An 8,661-nucleotide genomic window follows, 5' to 3' on the forward strand; every position below is an offset into this window, starting at 1 on the left:
TCATCCATCCCCAACCAGACCTCCAGCAGTAAGTCAGAGAGCAGCCCCTGTCTTGACAGATTACGTCAGGGCAGCCCCAAAACAGAGCTCTGCAGCAAGGTACCTTGCAGGAGGTTTGATGGGAGATGCCACAAGTTGTGTCCCATGGAAGCATTTGGCACAGCCTTCAGCAGCCAGCATCCCCCATGGTCCTGAGCTGGGGTGGTGTCAGCGCTCCACACAGAGCTGCCTGCTACAGTGGAGAGGGAAGCAGGGATTAGCAGGAATCCTCTTTGGGCTGGAGACACTCCTGCAGGGACACCGCTCCTGGACATGGCCATGAAGGTGGTGATGTCCTGTGATGCAGCCCAGAGCCCTTCAACCATACCTGACCAAGGTTTTGGAAATCCAGCCCAAGACGGGTCAGGGAGGTGGTCAGATCCCCATGCATCAAAGGGAGATATTGTTCAACACATCCCATGTTCCTCCACAAACATTTCCCACTTTCATCATCTCCTGGTGACCCCCCACAGCAACCACACAGCCACTGCTCCTGGGAAGCTCCCGCAGGGGTGGGACACCAAACTGCACCTCTCTGGCAACACCTGCCTGAAAGGTGATTCAATTTCCCAAGCTGAACCAGGTACAGGAAGCCTTGCTCCATCTCATCAAGCCTCAGGGCACCACACCACCTCCCTGGGACAGCCCCACTGGGCTCCTGAAAAGGAAGCTCTCCAGCACAGGATTTCCTGGACACAGACTGAGACTAGAATTAGCTCATTCCCATCCAAAGATGAAGACAGTTACAATCTTCAGCACTTTTTGTGCTAAGTCCAAAAGCCAACTGTGAAAACACATCCTCAGCTCTTACAGGCTCACACCAGATTTTATTCACACCTGTAATGCTGGAGGTGAAGCTGCTGAAATATTGGAAAGAGAGAAGATGTTTGTTTAATCATTCTCTTGTGTCATCAGCCAGGTGTGTTGTGCATGTCTTTAACATTTCATCTTCTCGGGAAGAGCACTGTGGAGAGTCTCAGTAAGCACCCCCAAACCAAAGAAAGATAGGCAAGAATGGGCACAGCTCCTCAAATCCTTAATTTCATGTCACAAGAGGAGCGAGCAGACCTCAGCCTAGGCCACCAGAGAAGCAGATCCAGCCAGGCAGCAAAGCCACCAGGAGCCATCCTAGCAGAAAGCTGAGGACAGGAGAGGGACAGAGCCCCACTCTGTGCCGTGTGGTTCCCCAGCAGGGAGCCCTGACAGTCCCTCCCAGCCCCAACACCCAGCAGGCTGCTCCAGATGTCAGCAGGGCTTTCCTTGGCTGCCCCTGCCAGAGGAGGAGCAGCTCCTGGGGCTTAACAGGAGCCAAGAGCAGAGTTTTCCAGTGCAAAGCCAAGAAATTAACCTGACGGGACTTGTCCCATCATGAACTCTGCCAAGGCACTTCAGCCACGGCCACCATTCAGAAGGGACACAGGGTGAGCACTAAAATGATGCTTTTCCCAAACATTTTCCCTCTGGCACAGCACAGCTAAGCTCAGGAGCAGCTCAAATGCATCCTGCAACAACATCCAGAGCTGGACCTTGACCCTTTCAGTAAAACCAATGATGTAATAAGCTAAGCACAGCTCTGTTTATCTCTTTTACTTGCTACCAGCACCATCCAAAGAGAAATAACTGGAATATCTTGCATATTTTTCTAATGACTCTTGCTGTTCTGTTAGCACCAGCACGGAGGGACTAAGACCAAGGAGCAGCAAACCAGTGGTTTATTAACCACGAGGTGCTGAGGTTTCCCAAAAGCCACTCTCCAAGAGGAAATCAACAGAAGGATTCTCATAGAGGGACCAAAGCTGTAGTTTTGTGCTGAAAGGCAAACAGAAGGCATTGAGGCTGCAGTATGAACACTTTCCACCAGCAAGGAAAGCTCTCCAGCAGCTTGGCCCAGCCTGCTGTGTTAATTGAAGGATGCTTCATCAAACAAGCCCCGCTCCACAGCTCCACACTACACCAAGGCACAGATCAGTCTCAACAAAAGGAAGCCCAAATCTCTGATTTGAGGTACTGGTTATTATTCATCACTTACACACTCCCAAACCTCTGTGTCCCACAGACCCAGCTCACACACCTCCCTCCAGCCACATACTCCCACAGCACAGTGATTCCAGGGTTATCTCCCCTCTGCAGGTAACACTATCATCAGCCCCCATCTGCATCACCCAGGTTAGATAACAGTGTTATCAGCTGCCCTCTGCAGTGACACTGCACTGACCCTGCAAAAGAGGGACAGTTCCCCCAGGTAGTGACTGAGAGGAAGAGGAGAGAGGCTGAAAGGAAGAGGGTGTGTGAGAGAGATATTCTCTGCATGGATTCTCACCTGTTCTGCCTCACCTTCACCACCTGTGATAACAAATCTCACCCTCACACCTTCTCCCTAAACATTTCCTTATCAAATCACTGCCCCATGCAGGGGATGCCCCAACCCTTCAATCTGTATCTGGGCAAGATACCACTGTTATTAAGAGCTGGTGAGAGCCAGATGTGCCCATCATTCTCTGTCCACCACCCTTCTGCAGAATCCTCATGGCTTGGCATAGAGCACCCCCCTGTTGCCACCTTGCACAGTAAAAGGTGCAAGACAGCCCACTGTGAAGAATTTAGGATCTGATAAATTCTTCTGGGCTCTTATTTACCATGGATGGCCCTGCACTATTTCCAGTTCACAGCTAGACTGTGATGATTTGACTTCTGCTCAGTACAAAAGCCCCAAAAACAAGAGGCTGCAGCACAAAAGTACTAAGCAATCCAAGTAATCCACCATCCTCACCACGAGGGACTTCCATGCACATCCATAGAATGGAACAGTTCAATTGAAAGGGATCTACAGTGATCACCCAGTCCTGACCACTTCAAGCCTGCAGGACAAGGACAACCTCAACAAGGACAGACCTCATCAGCTGTGCCAAAGCAGCAGCATCTTCCTCTGTCCCTCTGCACGGGTTCAACACAGGGTTCACTCTTACACACAATACCTGTGCTAAGGACAGTCACCTGCAAAGTTTTCAATATTTCCTTGGGGATTTGGGAGCACCTGAAAGCCACTGTGCACGACACACTTGCACATGGACAAGGCAAACATAACCCTGCCAAAACAGGAGCACTCAAAGCACTGTAGGGGCCACAGAGCACTGATGGATTTAAGGCGTTCCTACCTCCATCACAAAGACTTCTTATCTCACAAATTACTTTCCCAAAGCAACGGTACAAAGTCTTTTCCTCCATCTGAATCACCCAGCTATCAATCAGATGACTTTTTGTCACTTGGCCACAGGAGTGTTGCAGGGCGCCTCTCATCCACCATGGGTCGTTTTTTTTCCAAGCAATTTGGTGTTTAATCCCTACCTCAACGCTTGACCCATCCTCCCACCCCCCAGGACCTGGCCTGAACACATGCTGTTTGCACAGCAGCCCACGCAGGAGCTTGGCCAGCTCCTTCCAGGATCTGTCCCGAGGCTGGGCACGGCACGCTCTGCCAGCCGGACTTTGTCCCAGGCAGCTCCTGAGCCAAGCCTGGCTCAGCTCCACCCTGGTTCACTGCTCTTACAGTGCAGCTCGTTCTCCCTGGGCTGCACCAAGTCATTCCCCAGAGAGGAGAGGATAAAATCACAGAGGCTCTTGCAGAAGTGACAATTAGTTCTGCATAAAATGGTGGCTAGCCTGGGGTTTAGCTCAGGAGAGCAGAACCAACCACGGATTCTCATTAAATTCTCAGCCACTTTGTCTCCACTAACATTTATGGTGGAGTCTCGCAGCGTAGAAGAAAGGTGCTTGGGGAATGCATTTGGGAGCTGAACCCCCTCTTCTAGAGGGCACAGGTAGATCTTTCACTTTTGACCTCTAAAAGCCTCAGAAAGCCCAGGTCAAACCCTCTGGGCTCCCTTCACAGACATTCCAAGTGCCCTGGGAACAGAAGCTGGCACCTGAGACCAGACACAGCGATGCCATGCAATGCTGTGTCCCCACCCCTGGTCACAGAGACAGGGATGTAGAGCTGCAAGGGTCCCCATCACGGGCCAGGCTGATGCTGCTTCTTCCACCATCCTGCTCTCAGCCTGGCCCCAAGCCCTGTGGCTCCAGGGGAAGATCCTGGAACAAATTCCCACTGCCAAAACAAAGCAGGGAGCCAGGCACTCCTTGCCTGCAGCCCCTCTAGTGTTCTTCCCGTGCTCCTCATTCCCATGCAACAGGTCTGCTGCAGGGAACAGCTCCCCAGGGCCTTGGAAGAGCAAGGCATTGGTTTTTAAAGGAGATCTTAGCTTTTAATTTCTTGTGTCATTAAAGATGAACTGAGACAGACTGATTGGATCATAGAATCGTTAAGGCAGAAAAGACCTCTGACATCACTGAGTCCAATCATTAACTCAGCACTGCCGAGTCCAGCACTAAACCATGTCCCCAAGTGCCACATCTACACTGTTTTTGAACACTTCCAGGGATGGTGACTCCACCACCTCCCTGGGCAGCCTCTTCCAATGCCTGACCACCCTTTTGATTTGGGCACCAGCAGCATTTTAGTGACTAAAAGGAAAATTACTTGGCTAGAGCAGATCAGAACTGCAGGGACAGACAGAAAACAAACAAAAATGCCCCCATATCCACACTCCTGCATGCTCACCTGCACCTCCACAGACAGAAAACCCCTTATCTTGTCTGTCTGACGCTCACCACAGCACTGACCACATCAGATGAAGGCTCATGCCACATGGGATATGGGGCCAGCTTGCAGAGACAGTGTGGTTCAGGCACAACTGAGATGACATTCACCACCTCTGCATCTCACATTCAGGAAAGCAGAAAAGGTACCAGAAAGAAATGCTGAACTGCCCTGGCCTGTGGGAAAGGGGACTTACTCCTTGGAAGGACTCACCAAAAATATCTGGTCACCCATTCCCCCTTGTGGAGGTTAAATAGCTAAATAAATAAATAAAACCTGGGGATTGAGGGTGAACCTGCCAGGTTCAGTATCAGTGGGCCATCTATAGCTTTTCCCCCCTGTGTGGGGAAATAATAAAAAAAAAAAAGTTTAAATAAATCCATATTCCACTTCCTATGGCTCCACACTGCATTTTCCATCTCCCCAGTGCACAGCTGACATTCTGCACATTTCTGTGCACACTGTGCTTGGCCTGTGCCCTGTGCAAAGAGGGGAGTGGAAGGGACAGAGCTCAGCAGCCTCCTGCTATCGTCAGGCATCAGTGAGCACCATCCCTGTCTCCCACAGCTCCTCGCTGCAGAAACCAGCCTGGAAAGAACTCGGCCACCTCCTGTGAAGCTGCATGTCCCTGTCCTGTGCTGCATCTCAGGATCTAAGGAGTGCAGAGATTTGCAGAGGGATGAAATGTGCTTCCTTAGGCCAGATGAACTGCACAGGTTAAACTGTAGTTGAATATTTTTTTCCTCGTTTTCTTTCAGATGATTCCCTCAGTCTGGAGAGCCAAGGCAGACTCCAAGCAATCACTGCCTCTTTTCTTCTACGTGCACTCCAAAGCCACCCTGCCTTCCCCGAGCAGTCTAATAAAAGATATCCCTTCTAACAGCAAACCCTGACTCATTTCCCTCTAGCCTCGACCAGCAGGTCTCCGACAGCAGGGCCAGATCCACCAGAAGAGAGCTCCTGCCAGCCCTCGCGCTCGTTCCCACGTCCATCTGGAGAGAGCGGGGCTGGAAGCACATCACTTTCCATGCTGCAGCAGCACACTCCATCCCACGGCTCTGCCAGGGAGCCAGACACGCTGTGGGAGCCTCACCGGGCGTCTTCCCAACGGGAAAATTCACAGAGCATCGAGTCCAAGCTGCAGGCAAAAATCACGAAGCATCACGGAGCAATAGGAACGTTCCGGACGGGATGGAGCCGCTCCTCTGGCTGCCACAATCGCTGGCTTTTCGCGCCGGAGTCGCTTCGTCTGGGTGAAAATCCAGACCACGTCTCTCTGTGTGAGAACACTTCCCTCACAGGCTCTGACAGCCTCAAAAAAAAAAAAATAAATGCATTGCCCATCAGCACACGTTGACATGGCAGAGCTGCGGGTTTCTGGTGGAGATTAAGGACCCATGGAAAAAATTGCGGCACCAAAATGCGTTCACACGAGGAGAGGTATAAAAGGTCTTTTACATCCACATCCCACCAGGCTGGCAGCCCATCCAGCCTCACGTCCTGCCTCAACAGAGGAGCTTTTACAAGCTGCAAAACCTTCCCAGGGCAAAGGCTGTGCCCAGCTGTGGAGGTCTGCTCTGATCTGCAGGAGTCCTGGGAAACCTCGAATCCCTGTTTATAATTAATGTCAAGTCAGCGGTTCTGGAAACTGGACCATCTGACACAGGCAGAACAAAGCCCCAAATGCAACTGATCTCATGCACACCTGAGGATCTGCTTCCAAGGGCTGCACTCCATGCACAAATCCTGCACGGAGCTACGTCAAACTGCACATACCAGACTGGAAATAAATCCAGAAGATGTCACAGAAAGAAATTCCCCCCAACCATTCACTCTCACCAGTGAAGTGAAATAGTTTGACCCTGGAAATCTCTGGGATCACTCAAGCCCTGCACAAATCCCAAGCCTCCAAATCCCAAGTGAGCCCCATGTTTTTGGTTCATGCACCAGCAACACATGCAAGACCTTTCCCCAAACCAGGAGCAGGTCCACTCCCAAAAACTACTGGAATACAAGACAGGAATTGAAGAGGAGGATAAAAGCAGCAGCCGAGGGAGAAGCCTCTCTCCGGGCTGTGTCAGGGCCAGCAAGAGCTGTGCTTGGCCACCGTGCACGACCTGCCCAGCTGGTCCACGGCTCCCACCTCTGCTCCGCTCCTCCCGCACAGCCGCGGAGGGCAGAGGTTCGGTGCCGACAGCACAGATCCTTCCTGAGCATCATCCCTGCTGGAACCCGGCGCGGTTCCGAGCCCAGGGGTGGTTCCGAGCCCTGCGGCAGCTCCGGACCGCGGGTTGGTTCCGATCCGCGGTGCAGCTGCGGCCCCCGGGCGGGTTGGCAGCCCGGATGTCCCGTCCCGCAGCCCCGCTCGGTGCCGGTGGTGCTTCCCTGGCCCTGCAAGTGGGATTAGCTCAGGTGAGACTCGAGGTGAGCTCTGAGCCACGGGGCAGTTCCGACCCTCGGGGACGCTCCAGCCCCTGGGGTGGTTCCGATCCCCGGTCGGCTCCGAGCCCCGGGCCAGTTCCGATCCCGGGGCAGTTCCGATCCCCGGGCCAGTTCCGATCCCGGGCCAGTTCCGAGCCCCGGGGCATCTCCGACCCCCGGGCTGACTCTCACCCCGGATGATGCCCCATCTCTCAGCCCCGCTCGGTCCAGGTGCCTTTTCCCGTGCTCCCGCAGGACTTATCAGCCCTGGTGAGACACACTGGGGTCCCGGCTGTGCTTTCAAGAAGGATGGAATGTGACCTCTGCGCTCCAGCTGAGGTTCCCCTGCCTTCTGGAAACACGGGGCTGGCTGCGAGCTGTCCTACCTAGGGCTGACACAAAAAATCAGGAGATGGTGAGAAACGGGTGAAATCCTTTGATTCTGGGATGAGGCTTCATCAGCTGGAATGCTGGTGAAGATGGTGGTATCTTGCTGCAGCAGGGTAGCCTTCTGCAGGGCCCAGCTTTCTCCACACAGCTGGGATGTGCAGGAATTGCTCTGATCACTTGGTTTGGGTTTGCCTCTTTGGGGCAGTTAAAGTCAAACTGATACACAGTTAAGAACAAAGAGCTTTGGATTGTTTCTGAGTCACAGCCTGCTTTCCAGAAAAGCTCAGGGCTCCCTGGGCAGTTCCCTGGGAAGGTAGAGAAGCCTCTGGGCTGTTCTGATCTACACCCACTGTCCCAAATCTCTTTTGTGTATCCAAGTTCTTTTGGGCTCAACTCTCTGTGTGGAAGGAGCCAACAATGGCATAGAAGCAAAATTACCCCTAAAAAGGGCCAACGAGAGGCTGAAAAACAGATGGAAGTGGGAGCTGAGTTATGTACCAGATATCCCTCAGACTGGTGGGAAAGAGAGAAAATTCATGCAGACAATGGAAAAAGTAAGTAAGAATATTTCTCTGATTATTTCCCTGTTTCCCCATTTAGTAAATGTGTTATGGAGAGGAAGAGGAACAAAGTAAATGCAAGATTTTGGTGGGGGAGAAAAAAAAAAAAAGAATGGGCTGGATGCTAAAACTAGCCCCATTCCCCTCAAGTTTTTAAGGAGTTACTGCTGCAAGAAAGTTTGAGCCATTGCCTATAAAGGCAATAGAAACCCCAACCAGGGACCCCTCCTGAGAGATTCAGATCTCACATCCTCGTATAGAATCGCGTGACCTATGAATAAAATCCATAGAAACCGATTCTGTATATACCAAATAACTGCAGATGGCTCCAGCCCAAACCGCTCCGGCTTCCCTCACTCCATAAATGATTTTACTAGGGCCAGTCGTGATCTTGATGTAATTGAATAGGTTTCACTCTTTTCTCTCTCCCTCGCCCCTCCCCAGAATATTTGTGCAGCTTACAGAGACACGTCCAGGGGGACTGAGCTGTTGCTGGAAGGAACCTCTGACTCCAGCTTGCCTCATCCATTCGGGAAGCAGCGTGAGTGGAGCCTAAGCCACCTGGCTTTGGGAAGGAGGGTGCTTTTCTCTGCA

At 52.1% G+C, this 8,661-nt stretch overlaps 1 protein-coding gene across 2 annotated transcripts in view; it reads right to left on the minus strand.

Moving 5' to 3' along the window:
- Window positions 1–5,964, minus strand: part of LOC121364634 (mitogen-activated protein kinase kinase kinase 3-like) — a 77,362-nt gene extending 71,398 nt beyond the window's left edge. The window contains exon 1 of one of the 2 annotated variants that reach the window (XM_041488055.1): window positions 5,790–5,964. The gene's annotated coding sequence lies outside the window, so the exon portion shown is untranslated. The remainder of the gene's footprint in view (window positions 1–5,789) is intronic. The other variant, XM_041488046.1, reaches the window with a different exon arrangement.
- Window positions 5,965–8,661: the final 2,697 nt, after the last annotated feature.

This window comes from Pyrgilauda ruficollis, unplaced genomic scaffold (assembly GCF_017590135.1).
Source record: "Pyrgilauda ruficollis isolate IOZ18807 unplaced genomic scaffold, ASM1759013v1 scaffold12, whole genome shotgun sequence".
Lineage (NCBI taxonomy): Eukaryota > Metazoa > Chordata > Aves > Passeriformes > Passeridae > Pyrgilauda > Pyrgilauda ruficollis.